At 37.1% G+C, this 14559-nt stretch overlaps 1 protein-coding gene across 2 annotated transcripts in view; it reads left to right on the forward strand.

Moving 5' to 3' along the window:
- Positions 1-14559, forward strand: part of SNTG1 (syntrophin gamma 1) — a 357236-nt gene that overhangs the window by 99499 nt on the left and 243178 nt on the right. The gene's annotated exons all lie outside the window — the stretch shown is intronic.

Consider the following 14559-nt stretch of genomic DNA (forward strand, 5'->3'; position numbering starts at 1 on the left):
CACAGAATGGGTTGTCAAGCATTGGAAGAGGCTGCCCAGGGAAGCGGTTGAGTCCCCATGCCTAGAGGTATTTAAAAGATGTGTAGATGTAGTGCTTAGGTACATGGTTTAGTGGTGGACTTGGCAGTGCTAGGTTAGTGGTTGGACTCGATGATCTTAAAAGTCTTCTCCAACCTAAACGATTCTATGATTCTAACTATGTGTTCCTACAAGTACCGCCAAGAAGTATTTTTGTTCTTTTGACTCATATCCCTTTGTTTCTTGCCCTAGTTAACCTTATTTCCCTCATCAGTGCTGTCAGTTGTCATGTTTTCTTCCTCCCTGTCATTGCAAAAAGGCCAATTTAGAACAGTACGTACACTAAGGTTTTCCACAAAATCGTTTCCTCCTTAAAAATTCTAACGGACACTTACTGTAATGAGAATGTGAAGTATTCCTCACTGAACTCCTGTCAGGTATGTCATCTTCAAAATCACTACTTGAAATACTATTTTGTAAGATGCCACTTGTTCTTAGTGGAGGAAGAAATGCTAATGCTATGAAGAAAAGAGAATGATACAAACAAAAACTGGGACAAGGATTGCTTAGTGACAGATGGAGATGAAAATAATGTGTTTAATTCAAAGCCAAAATAAATAAGTAAGGGAATGCAACATGTGACCAAATGTTAAATCAGCGTGTGCTACTGGAAGCTCTGTTATTGTTCTAAACTTTTTTTGTCCTTTCATCTACTTCTTTATCTTGCATCTGTATGTTCATATCTTTATATTTTGGACTAAAAATCACTTTTTTATAGGTTTAGAAATTATATTTATATGTTAGATACTGTCATAATCTAGATGATACATCTTAGTTTTTTCTTTAACTTTTCTTTAAAAGCAGTAAAGAATTGACAAGTGGAACTAGAACCTCTACAGAGCTTTTAAGTAAATTAGTTCAATAATCTGGAAAATATTTTCGTGTTTGATGAATCACAACTCAAATTGTGGGATAAATGCTGTAAAATATGAAAAAAATGTTATAAATTATAGCCTAGGTCAGCACACAGTAAAATGTGGTGGACATTATTAAAATTCTTGTTAATTCTTTTATTAGAAATAAACCCCACATTGTTAATGGCAGGTTGAGAGAACCTAAATTATACTCTCATTCTGTGTGGGAATGTTTTCCAAATGCTTCTTTTTGCAATAAGCTATTGTTTCATTTTTTAAATTTTATTTTGCTTTGCTCCTTTGTTTGTATGCTGTCCTCATTTGCCTTGATACTTTATTCTTTTTGTTCTGGGTTTGCTTTTCATTCTTCTCTATAAAGCAAACAGCATGAGATGTAGAAAACAAACTGGAGAAAAATGAATACTCTGAGCATTTGTCTTGAATTATTGAGGAGCATGAAATTATATTGTCATTCATTTGCTTATTAAGAACTGAACAGGTAAGAGTCTCATGTTCTCATATTTCTGATCAGCCCCAGACTGTGCACCATGTTGCAGGTTATACACAGCAGGAAATCATTCACAACTCCTGTGCACAGACTTTTCTCCTTTTATCTTATTTCGGTACCTTGATCTTTTATGTCTTTTAGGTTTGTGTTATGGCAACACTTTCCCCTGGGGGCTTGAATATACCTGTGGCTGATAAGGTTCTATTAAAAGAAGTAATCCTTACTTTTGGATATTTAGATCAGATACAAGGTCTAGCTTTCATTAGGGTACTGAACATGTCAGCTTTATAGGACCCTTAGGATCAATTGAAAATTATAAAGCCAAAATTTATGTTGTCAAGACAGGAAATGTCATGTCATAACTGTCATTGCTGAATGTGAAATATTCCTGAAACATTGTGGAAACCCTTCCAGGTCTCTACAGTCATTAAAAAAAAAACCAACAAAACCCCCCCAAACAAACAACAAAACCCCAACAAAAAAAAAAGAAAAAAAACCCCAACCCTATAAAAGCAGGAGCTTCAAGTACTTGAGGGTTATGAGAAATTACTGCTATTACTATATTATAAGGGTAAGACTTAATATCTTTTTCCAGAGTATTTTACTAATTAAAATCATAATAGTAGCCCAAAACCCAAACTGAAACAAAAAGGTGTATTTCTGTCCTTCTGCTCCCAATATATTTCACTTCTGTAAATCTTTTCTTATGTATATGTTCATGGTACTTATGAATAGCTGCATATACATTGATATATATACACATCTGTCTGTCTCTCTCTATATATATATTTATATATATTCACTGGCACAGACCCACGAACAATTGCTGTATAGCTATTAGTAATTAACACCCATTTGTATATGAAGAATTTGCAGTTAGTTCAGTTGCATGCTGTACAATAGTACAACACTCTTGGCTTTCTAATGCATCTTAAATGGCATTGGTCTCAGTCATAGCTGAAAGATGTTGTCAAAGACAATTCATTTCCTTGTAAAGAAGGTATCTAAGCTAGGTAGAATGAATCACCCTTGGAGATGTTGTTGCTTTTCTCTCAACTAAAGGGGAAGGAAAGGCTAGATGTTGAATTAGACTCAATCAATTCCACCATAAATGCCCTGCATCAGTTTTCTTGCTATCATTCTGCTGACTGTCTTCTGATTAAAGACTAATTGTACATTTGTGTCTTTTGATCACTGAAATATAAAAATACCCCTTCGTCTTCCAAGGAGGAAGCGTGACTTGTTTTTTAAGCAGGAGAGACAGCACTATCACAGAAATGACTGAAATGCTCAAAAGGGAACCTGCGCTGGTGAAGAGTAAAACAGCTGAGATAGCAGTCAGATATTTTGTCTTTCTGTCTGAAGGAAAAGAGTGGAAGATCATGGGAATGAGAGACCACTGTTGGTAGTGAATTGCTCTGAAAGAGCAGAAGAGACATATTCTCACCTATTTATCATGATTTCCATGACTAAAAAGAGTATGTCATGAAATAAAAAAACTATAAACATTTCTCTGTTCCTTGATTTTGTTAGTGTTTTATTTAAATATGATATTCTCATATTTTTCATGGTAGTAGTTTTTTTGGTAGTAAAGGATCATTCCTTATTTAGGAAATAAACCTTAGTCTTCTAAAAAGTCAGCATTTTTCTCCTTCAGATTGTCACTGGAGAACCTTTCCCCATAGCTATGAGTGATGGGCAAAATTTTATATAGCATTTTATATAGTTAGATATTTTTAGATGAGTAAAGACATTTATTTCTTTTTAGAAATCATTCGCTAGTTATTTTCGTTACTTGATGTGGATGATAGAAGGTGTGTATAATACAAGGGAATAATTCAGTGATGTAGATCACAGCTGTTCCTTGAAAAGAATCTCAAAAGTTCGCAATTTAGCAGAGTTTGCTTAACTTTTCTGGGAAGAAAACCAGCTTCCTTAAGTCTTATCTGAGCATATCTTTTAACATTTCCATTGACTATAGTTATTCTACCACTCTGAAAATGCTGAGTGTACTTTATTTATCTTGCAGTAGTCTTTTTAATCTGCAGTATATTACCCAGTGTCCTTCTGCCTCTGATGTAGGATTATGATGAAAATCTACTCTCCTTGCTGTAAATCCAGTAACAAAACTAGTGTTGATTATATTCTGTTTGCATTTACGCCTTTTGGGAACCATTCATACTGTACTACCTATCAAGTAATGCATATGGTTGTATTTTCATCTGAGTTATTAATTCATTCCAAAATACATGTTTTTCCTTTCAGCTTTAATGGTCTAGTTATCTGTGTTTTACAGCCATGGTCAAGATAATTACTTTGAGTCCCTGCCACAAAGAGAAATAGCCATGTGCACTGAGGTGATCATGGTTGTACTCATGCATAAAGACAGGGCGTAGACTTTTCTGACATATTTGCTGACAATGTGACATTTAAAGACATTTCAATGAATTGCTGTTATAAGGAGAAGTTTTACTTTTCTCTTTCTTACTAGGATGTGCCTATTCAGAAAAGAAACAATTCAGTGTCCGTTTTCTTTCACCTTTAAGCACTGTAGGAAATTACAGAACCTTTTCTCAGGCAAATCCATCCCCTGTGTTAAACTCATTAACCATGATACAATTAAAACAAGAATTCTAATGCAGAGTGAATGAAAGAGAATAGCAAAACACTGAGGCCTGGATTAATCCTCTCTAATGCTAGATGTTTGACTGTGCTGTGTCTGATGTGCAGCCAACTGTTCTAGTCTGCCCTGCAGTGGATGGAGAGAGACCATCCTCTGGGACAGTGAAGGTTTGGAGGGGCTTGACTGTGCTACAGAAGTTCCTGTAACATATTTGCTATTCCTTTTCCATAACTACTACATCTGTGCCTCTGGGTTCCTAGGTCAAGCTAACATTAATCATCAGTTGCTTTATCATAAGAGAGATCAATGCCATCAAGTTAGTGGTGATGCAGGTAATGTGAAGCAAATCTGTCTTATGGGAGCCAAGCTAATTATGAAGACTAGCAATACTGTGATCAGTGGTGTTAGTGGAATAGTCGGTGTTCCTAACAACAAACTAGTCTTTAAAATCAAGTGTTTCATTCAAAAAGCCCAAAGGAAAAAGAGTGACAATTAGAGTAAGCTGCTTGAGTATCCATGCTACGCACTTAATGAGTCAGTTGTGGTCATCCCATCTTGGTAATGACATCTGAAATAGCACAGAAACTAGTGTTCCTAGACTCGACTCATTAGTCATGCACGGAGTTCTCATTGTTATCCTATATTTGCCCTATGTTGACTATAGATGTGTATTAACTTGGTTTTGTTATTGGCTGCTTTAATTGCTACAGAGACATTGATGCTGGCCTTGTAAAATAATTTAAAAATAGTGCAAAATAAGCCTTTAAAATAATGCAAAATGTTTTTTTCTCTTTCCCTTAACAAATATCTTACTGAATGAGGGAATTCTTGCTAATCAGGGTAAATCAGGTGGTTTTTGTCTCTGTAGATCCAGAAGAGTGCATTAGTTGTGCAACCAGTCCATGACAGAAGCATGTTAACCTTGAGCAGTAGATCAGGGTTATCTTGAAAGAAAATGCAACATATGGGAAGACAGAAGAAAATGTGTGTTGTGGGAGGTTCTTTTTATAAAATATGGAGTCTTTGTGAAAGCTGCCCAGAAGATTAGAAAATTGGAATTGATCCAAACACAAATGGATTAATAGACACACTTCAACTAGCAAGAGAGCTGACAGACAAATTACCATGTAGTTGCTACAATAAAGGACACAACACCCAAATCTCATCTTGTACATTGCAGCTGGCATATAGTTGTCTGAAAAATTGCTCCATAAAATTAAATTGGGCTGTACAGGTTTTGTATCTAGTTTAAATTCATTTTGATGGCCACAGGAATCCAAGTAGAAAGTCAGTGCATGCTTTCTTTTCTGCTTAAATCTTAAAAAATATGCCTGTTGCTATGGTGCCTTCCTTTATTTGTACATCTATTCCCTAGGTAGTTTTCTGATATCCCACATATCCTATAGCTATCTAGCTGATAATTTCTGTTTAAAATAGATTTAAGTTAGTATTTCAGGATTTAAAATTCTAAAACAATTATCTACTCATCTCTTCTGAAATCTAGAAGGTAAATCTTGAGTTGGTAGTAGACTCCTGCTAAACAAGTTGAATGGACATGTGTAGGTAGAGTTGCTTTGTGTTCACGTGGCCCTAGGTACAGGATACTAGGAAACTTACTCTTTTGGGACCACAGTTACAGACCAAAATGGAGAGTTAAATATTATTTGTAAAATTTAATGAATGTAAGGAGACTTTTTCAGATGGAGTTTCTTCACTGTGAGGAAGACTACACTGTATGAGGAGAGTTTTGGGTTGGTGTGAGTGAAGATCTTTAGCCCATTTAGATGAAAGGAAAAGCACATTGGTCAAATAAGGCTCAGAGTTCAGGCCTAATATTAAATGGAAAGTCATGTCTGTTTTATGAAACTAATATAATTTGCAAAAGAATATCACAAATCAAAGTGTGAAAGACAAATTGTTGCTAGTAAGCAAAAATTATGTATCAGGAACTTGTTCTGTTGTGAAGTTCAAATGCAATGAGTGCAGAGATGCAATTTTCTCCATCCACCTTTGTGTATGTTTTTTCAGAAATCTCTTGTGTACTGGGCTGGCTGGGATAGAGTTAATTTTCTTCACAGCAGCTGGTACGGTGCTGCGTTTTAGATTTGTGACCAAAACAGTACTGGTAACACACTGATATTTTAGCTACTGCTGAACAGCGTTAAGGCTTTCCCTCCTTCTCACTCTGCCCCCACAGTGAATAGATTGGTGGAGGGCAAGAGGTTAGGAGGGCATACGACCAGTCGGATGACCCAAACTGACCAATGAGATATTCCATGCCATCTAGCATCATGCTCAGCAAGAAAAAGGGAAAAGTTGAGGTTTTAGTTACGTTAGCCATCTTTGCTCAGGAACTGGCTGGGCATGGGTCTGTTCGTAGAAGGTGGTGAGTGATTGCCTTTGCATCGTTTGTTTCATTTTGTTTTCTTTCTCTCTTCTTTAACTTCACTTATTAATCAGTTTTTATCTTGATCCCCAAGTTTTCTTGCTTTTACTCTTCCTTTCTTCTTTCTCCGTCCCACTGGTGGTGGGAGTGAGCGTTTTGCGCTGTGGTGGTTAGCTGCCTACCAGTGTTATCTCACAACGCCTTGCTAGTGTAATAGTTCACTTGCCTCTCCCCTGTCCTACATGCTATTAAGACCTAGGAACTGTCGGGTTCAAAAGTACTGTATGATATGTATGATATTCATTAAAGGTCGGGAAAACATATATCTTTTTTCTTACCCTGAAAATGGATTACGTATTATATGATTTTACTGTTTATTGCCTGCTTGAAGTCAAAGAGCTAAGCTGGGAATTGGCATGTGTAGTAGCCAAAAGAAGGCTAAGATTTAAGAAAGCATTAGGGTTTTATTTTTTCAAGGTAACTTTTTTGCACTGGCTGGAGCTCAGAATGTTCAGAGCATTGGAAACATTACAGGCAAAATGAGGGGAGAAGGTCCACAAACAGTAGAGAACCTTTCTGTATGTTGCCTGCAACAACTGACAAGGTTCTAAGTTCCCTGCACAGCGGTTCCCATCTGGGAGGTGGTTGGGGAATGTGAGTGCATCAGTTAATGTTACCCTTGTTGAGTTCTTTGTAAGAGAAACTCATTTCGCTTAGCGCAGACTGCGTGCACTGTGTTCAGAAATACATGGTACTTGTGTTGAAGGCTCTGTTTCCATGCATTTACCATCAGCAGTTACCTACTGGAAGACCTGCAAGAGGCCAAGTTACTTAGATCAACTGGTAATTCTTGGGTTTAAACCTAGGAGACTGAATTAAGTTCAGCATCTGATAACAGAAAGAGCAGGCAAAGGCCTGGGAAGAGGTCTGGGGAAGTCAGAGGAGTGTCTTGCAAGACACTACTCACGTATGGATATTGACAACATACAGGACGTATAGAAAAACTATAAGCTCCTGTTCCAGAGAAAGTCAGGTAAACTGGTGAGAGTTTGCAAGAACTGTCTCTGTATTGACATTTCAGGTAATACATCCAGACAACAAAAAGCTTTGGGCCATTCTCTCATGAGACCTGACATTTGTAGTTAAGATTGGGAACTGTTTTTGTGTTCCTGCTTTACGGGAATACCCACAGATATTACAGTGGGTAATAGATAGAATAGATATTACAGTGTTTAGCATAAAGAAATGCTAATTTTTGAGTGTGTGGTATGCTGTGTCATTTTATATCTTATAAGAACATAACAAGTTACATACTCCTGCCCTCAGATTTTAAAAATACCTTTTTTCATCACTAACAAGTTCACAAATTTCACATAGATACTTGCAGACATATCTCACTTTCTTCTGTGCAATTCATAGTCTGTGAATGGGGACAGACACATATACAAGTTCTGTAGATGGATCTTCAATATTTAATGTTTCTGTTTGATATGTACAGTAGTGCTGGTGGGAAGGTGTTTGGCCCTTTTTGTGTCCACCTGCCACCAACTCGGTAAACAGGCATTTGGCTGCTTCTGCAGTCTCTGTACGTTGTTTGAATTTAAGCCTTGGCTGAAAATTTTGCTTGGATTTACTGTAGATCTTAGGATATTAAGTTCCATGTACTCCAAAAAGGCTAAATGTCATTACAAATCTCACCTTCCCTCACCTTCTCTCAGTGGTGACATTTAAGCATGTAATTATGTTGCTTATTTTTAAAACATGCAATGGATATGAAGAGAGGCTCGCATGTACGCAAAATCATTTTCCTGAAAAGTTTCGCTGTTTCAGAAACATGAAAGCAGTAATGTATTTTTTCCACATTAGCTTAAAATAATATTAAAGATTAAAACTTGCTTCATCTTTAACTATCTGCAGTTAATTGCTTACTAACAATGCTGATTATCCTCAGAAATATTCTGAGAATGATGTTCAAATTTATCAGCTATGTTTCATTGTGATTTCTGACACCTTAACACAGATGTTTCTTTAAAAGAAAGGAAGGAACCGTTAATTTTATAATGTATTTCATTAGCCGTTTATTTTTTTAGTGGACTCCCTATTAATCTGTTGTAAGATATTTGTGTAATAATTTTGTTAATAGTAGTTGTGTTAATGAAGACACCTGCAGGTTAATGAATACAGTCTTAGTTTATATACTATTAGCAGTCATGTTCATTTCCTACATCTCTTTTTCCTCTTCCATATTTCCTCTGTTATGCTGAGAGTCACCTTCTGTGATCTCACAATGCTGTGTTTCTTTGACTGCTTTCCTTGGCCATCAAAGCATCTCTAAAATCCCACAAAAAATTGAAACAGCTCTTGACTTTCCTGGGAGTTTCTTGCTTCCACATTTGGTTGTACTGTAACTCACAGCATTAAGTGACTAAGAAACTGAATAAGGATATCAAAACTAGAAATTGTTCATGGAAAAAATAGGAAAAACAGATACCTATTTTTCTCCTCTTTGCCCTTTCCTTACAGAAAGGCTAAATGCATGAAAAAGCGACAGATTCATATGCATATGTAAAACTCTTATAAGGCAAGTTTTAAGCTTCTAGGCCAGAATAGGAGTACAATGGGAGGAACATAATTTTATATTTATGCTAGTTATGAAACTTTAGGATTTTCTTCTGTTATTTCCAGGATCTTTGGATCCCAAGAACCTGAGGGTTGTCCAGGTTTGGGACATACACATCTCTCTGTCTCTTTCTCTGCTCCCTCCTAGATCTCCTTTTTAGCATGATTAGTTCCCGACTTTTATCTGAAGCTGCTGTCTTTGAAAAAATTTCACAGGTCAAAGAGTTTGTTAATTATTTGCTTAATGCTAATGCAAATTGCATCTAAGACTACTCTGGATGAAACCAGTTTGTGAGTTAGGATTACGTTTCCCCTGAGGTGTTTGAATTGATCACGCTTTTCCTTTCTTTATATGATTAAGATCGCAGAGTTTATGTCATGGACAGGTTTCTGTCTGGAAGGGTGTGAGCAGTACGTACTATACAGTCCTGTATGTCCTGCCTTCTTTTGTGCTGCATGCCATTGCTTTTTTATCCTTCTTATGAAATAGGCATGTATTCTATCAGAACTGAGAGAGGAGCCAGTGCAAGCTGTAGATAGATCTACACATAAATGGCACAGGAGAAAAAAAAAAGCTTTGAAGATGAAATTCAGAAATCCTTTTTGGTGTGTGACAGATACGAGATGTACACCAGTCCTTCTCTCTGCTAGTTGGCTATTTGTACACAAAGAGCAAATGTTTAGTTATCTCAAAGGTCCAGAGAAGTAAGCAGGGTGCTTATGATGAGTAAAATTGGATTTGGTGTAAAGATTAAAAACACAAGAGACATGCAGGGGAGCTTATTAGCCCAGAAGCTCAGCCAGACAGATGGATTCTGGGTTTCCACTAAAAGGATATAAATGGTATAAAACTCAAGTGATTTATTAATATATGTTGTTACGATAAAGGAACAAGAGAAAGTTCACTTTGTTTTTTATTGTCTTGTAATTGCTTTCCGGGAACGTGAAGAGCATTTTGCCCTACTTTTTCAATTCCACTCTTCTAAATAATTTTATATAGTAAATATATCTACCATTACATTGCTGGAACTGAACAGAACTCTTTTAAAAAGATGGATGAGCACACAAGCAAATTGGATTCTATATTTGTTCTTGCTAAATTGTCAATGGTAACTAAGGAAGTACACTAGCATTTCACTTCTTTATAAAGAAATCTCTTTTGGCTGCTGTGGAAGACTTATTTAGTCTTTTTTTTTTACCAAAAAAAAAAAAAAAAGTGTCAACATACACATTGGAGTATTTGGAATAAAAAATATTTTCCTGTAAAAAAGGTTTAACAGCTATTAACTATTATGTTCACCACCAGGTCAAAGGTGTATTTTTTCAATTCTGTGTTAAACTTGCTTGCCACTGGAAACTGATGCAATTCCCACTTAAATAAGTACAGACTTCACTGATTTTTGAAAAGTCATTTCTTATTTTTTCTACAATTCTTGAGCAAAATTCTAGATTTGAGAACTGGTGTAGTTCCTTTTAAATAGGTACAGGTAATGTTTGTCCTGTGTGCACCAATTTCTAAACGCCTGCTCCCACTGACTGATGATTCTAAAGGTTTGATTTTTTGCATTGTATGGTTTTGTATTGTAGTATTGTATTTTATTAGTGTTTTTCCAGCACTGCTTTTACAATGAGTACACCAGGTAAAGTAAATTGAAGTTTTTGTCTTGATAGAAAAATGTAGCAAATAGGTACACAAGCCTTTGCAGTATTGCTTTTGCTGTGGCAGTGGGAAGAACACTGTTTTCTCTCATGCAGACAAGCTCATAGAATCATAGAATCATAGAATTGTTGAGGTTGGAAGGGACCTTTAAGATCATCGAGTCCAACCTTTAGCCTACCCTGACAAGAGCCACTTCTAAACCATGTCCCTCAGTGCCCCATCTACCCTTTTTTTAAACACCTCCAGAGATGGTGAATCCACCACCTCCCTGGGCAGCCTATTCCAATGTTTAATAACCCTTTCAGTGTAAAAATGTCTCCTAATATCTAATCTAAACCTCCCCTGACGTAACTTGAACCCGTTTCCCCTCGTCCTATCACTTGTCACCAGGGAGAAGAGGTCAGCCCCCATCTCTCTACAACCTCCTTTCAGGTAGTTGTAGAGGGTGATAAGGTCTCCCCTCAGCCTCCTCTTCTCCAGGCTAAACAACCCCAGCTCCCTCAGTCGTTCCTCATAAGGTTTGTCCTCCAGGCCCCTCACCAGCTTTGTAGCCCTTCTCTGGACACACTCCAACACCTCAATGTCCCTCCTGTAGCGAGGGGCCCAAAACTGAACGCAGTACTCGAGGTGGGGCCTCACCAGTGCCGAGTACAGGGGGATGATCACTTCCCTAGTCCGGCTCACCACACTATTCCTGATACAGGCTAGGATGCTGTTGGCCTTCTTGGCCACCTGGGCACACTGCTGGCTCATATTCAGCCGGCTGTCAACCAACACTCCCAAGTCCTTTTCTGTCGAGCTGCTTTCAAGCCATTCTGCCCCAATCCTGTAGCACTGCATGGGGTTGTTGTGACCCAAGTGCAGGACCCGGCACTTGGCCTTGTTGAACCTCATACCATTGGTCTCAGCCCATCGGTCCAGCCTGTCCAGATCCCTCTGCAGAGCTAACCTACCCTCAAGCAGATCAACACGCCCGCCCAGTTTAGTGTCATCTGCGAACTTACTGAGGGTGCATTCAATCCCTTCATCCAGATCATTGATAAAGATATTAAAGAGAACACCTTTCTTTTTTCCTGCAGTCTTCATGCCCCTTTCCTATTAGTAGAGGTGGCTTATTTATTCTACAGATGTGTTATCATAATACTGTGTTAATTTTAGTGAGGAAGGTAAGTGCCTGTTCTGATTCAGTGTGACTCCTATCACACTCTGACATCTGAATTTGTTTGAAATTACTGATAGTCCACAGGCTTAAAAGGATTCATTAATATTACCAATTTTAAAAGTATCTGCTATGTTTAGACACTAAGGTCAATCAATTATTTAGGAGAGTTCAGAAAGCTACAGACCAATACTTAAGTCTGTTGAAGATAACATCTCTGTAACATCAGGTAGGTGTCTGCCACTTGTGCTTAGCTTATACAGTTCACATTTGTCAAATGTATATTGTACAGCATTATGATTCTTAATTATTTTCCTCAAAGGTCTGTGCAGCACTTTCTTTTACTGCTTTTTTAATGCATATTCTACTATCATACCTTCACTCTCCCATTAAATTACTGTTTGGCTCTTATTCAAGAGCACACCCATTTTCTGATGATAGATCAGGTTTGTTAGCAAGGTCTTGGATCTTAGGGGTATAATGACAGAATGGTTTGGGTTGGAAGGAACCTTTAAAGATCATCTAGTCCAACCACCTGCCAGGGCCAGGGACATGTTCCATTAGATCAGGTTGCTCAAAGTCCCATCCATCAATGTGATGATAGATCATGTTTGTTAGCAAGGTCTTGGATCTTAGGGATATAATCATAGACTGGTTTGGGTTGGAATAATGCTCAGAAAGATGCTTTTCTTCTCCCCTGCCTTTTATTACCTCCCGTAGCCTTTAATTTAATCTGTTTTCTGTCAACCCATTCTTTACATCTCCACAATCCCTCAATCTATACTGTTCCTCTTTCTTACTTCCTTTTGTACTCTTTCCTTCGTTTACTTTGCAATTTTTATGCTTTTTATTCCTATTAAGAAATGTATATTTATATTAAGATTTATATTTCATATATTTTTGTATACTTTTTGGCTTTTTTCCCTATATTAACCTCGGTCTTCACCTAATAAAAAAAAAACAACTTTTTTTTTTTTTTTTCTTCTTCTTCTGTTCACATACTAACTTCATCCACCCTCTTTGCCTTTGATTTTTTTTTGGTGTAAATAAGGGGTGCCTACACTGTTCCTCCATCAGCCCTGTTCTAGGATATCTACAAGCTGGCCTCTGTGTATTTTGATCTGTAAAAAACAGATTTCTCGGTTATTTTGTTATGCCTTTTCTGCTGTCTCAGGCATCTTTTGTCACAGTATATCATTCTCATTCCTCATCCAGTTTATTCCTTCCTGAGTTTATCAAATCTCCACTTTTTTCCTGGTTGTAGTTTTTACTTTTTTTTTCCAACTGCTTTTTTAGTTGGTCCCTTCATATCTATCCATCCTGTCTTTCTTCTTTGCTCAGCTAGCCACTCTGAGAGTTTCAGCTTGCCAGTCTAACAAAAATACCACTATTGAAAGTCATGTTCTTCTAACCACAGTATTTCTCTCTTTAAATCCATTTGTGTTCTGTCTTTTACCTTTGGAGTCAAGTTTCTTCTCTTTCCTTTCCAAACTATGCTGTACTTTCTGATCTGCTGACCTCAACGTCACGCTCCAAATATCTCCTAATTATACGTTGCTCCACTCTTGTTTTAGCTCCCTCTGTTAACCTAAGGTTTTGTCTCCATCAGTTCTACCTTTCATAACAGTATCCCATTACCTCTCAGCTAAGTGCTTTCCTGTTTTCTGAGCCCCTGTTTTCAGCCTCAGAAAAACATCTCTCCTTAAATCCCGCTGCAACACAGAATATTTTCTGATTTGTTCATCTCCCCAGTGATAACTGTGTGTTTTCTTTACTGAAGCTGTATGCTATACCTGATCTTGTGAAAGATGCTCTGAAGAGCTGATTGTAAAGTGCCATGTAAAAATGCAGTGCTATAGAAAGGATGATTAATATTATTATGAATTAATATTATTTCAGACAGATTTAGAAATCCTTCTAAGATACTTACGCTTTGTGCTTTTCATCTCATCATTTTTGGCTCTCACCTTGTAATGTACTTTCCGCTTCACTAAAAGTATGATAATGAGACATGCATAATTGAAATGAAAATCTCTTCAGAACCCCTTCTGATTGAATATGTTGAAAATCATAATCAAGCGCTCCTGAAGTTACAGAAAACTATGCATAATGATGCACAGCGAAAGTCTGAGCTCCACATGAGTTGCTTAGTTGGCTGACATACTGTCCTTTGAATTATTCTAATTAAAAAAAAGTATCAGGGATACACTAATGGGCAGTAAAAGAAATCAATAATCTTGCATACGGACAAAAAAAAGATCTATATATGAAGTAATTAAATGACAGTTGTAGATATTGGATGCATCTTGTGTACAGAAATGGTCTCCAAAGGAGCAGAAAATCCACAAGAACAACAAATCCTTATATCTCTGGTACGCCCACAGTTTTCTATACTGATGCATTTTTCCTTGTTTTTGTAAATACTTAAGCACTTAGCTTGCATTTTGACGCTCTTCTTTCCTGACTTTTAGATAGTGATGCATGACCTCAAACATTTCAGTTCTGATTAGCAGCATCATTCTGTAATCTTTCGTCTGACGAGTTTCTTTTGTTTAGGAGGATTCTCTTGAACAGCTGATTTCTTTCTCTGAATTATGGATATTGCTAAGTTCTATAATATATGCCATGCTTTGAATGAAACATATGTAGATAATGTGAAATAGAAATGTGTT

This window comes from Chroicocephalus ridibundus, chromosome 2, assembly GCF_963924245.1.
Source record: "Chroicocephalus ridibundus chromosome 2, bChrRid1.1, whole genome shotgun sequence".
In the NCBI taxonomy this organism is placed as follows: Eukaryota; Metazoa; Chordata; class Aves; order Charadriiformes; family Laridae; genus Chroicocephalus; species Chroicocephalus ridibundus.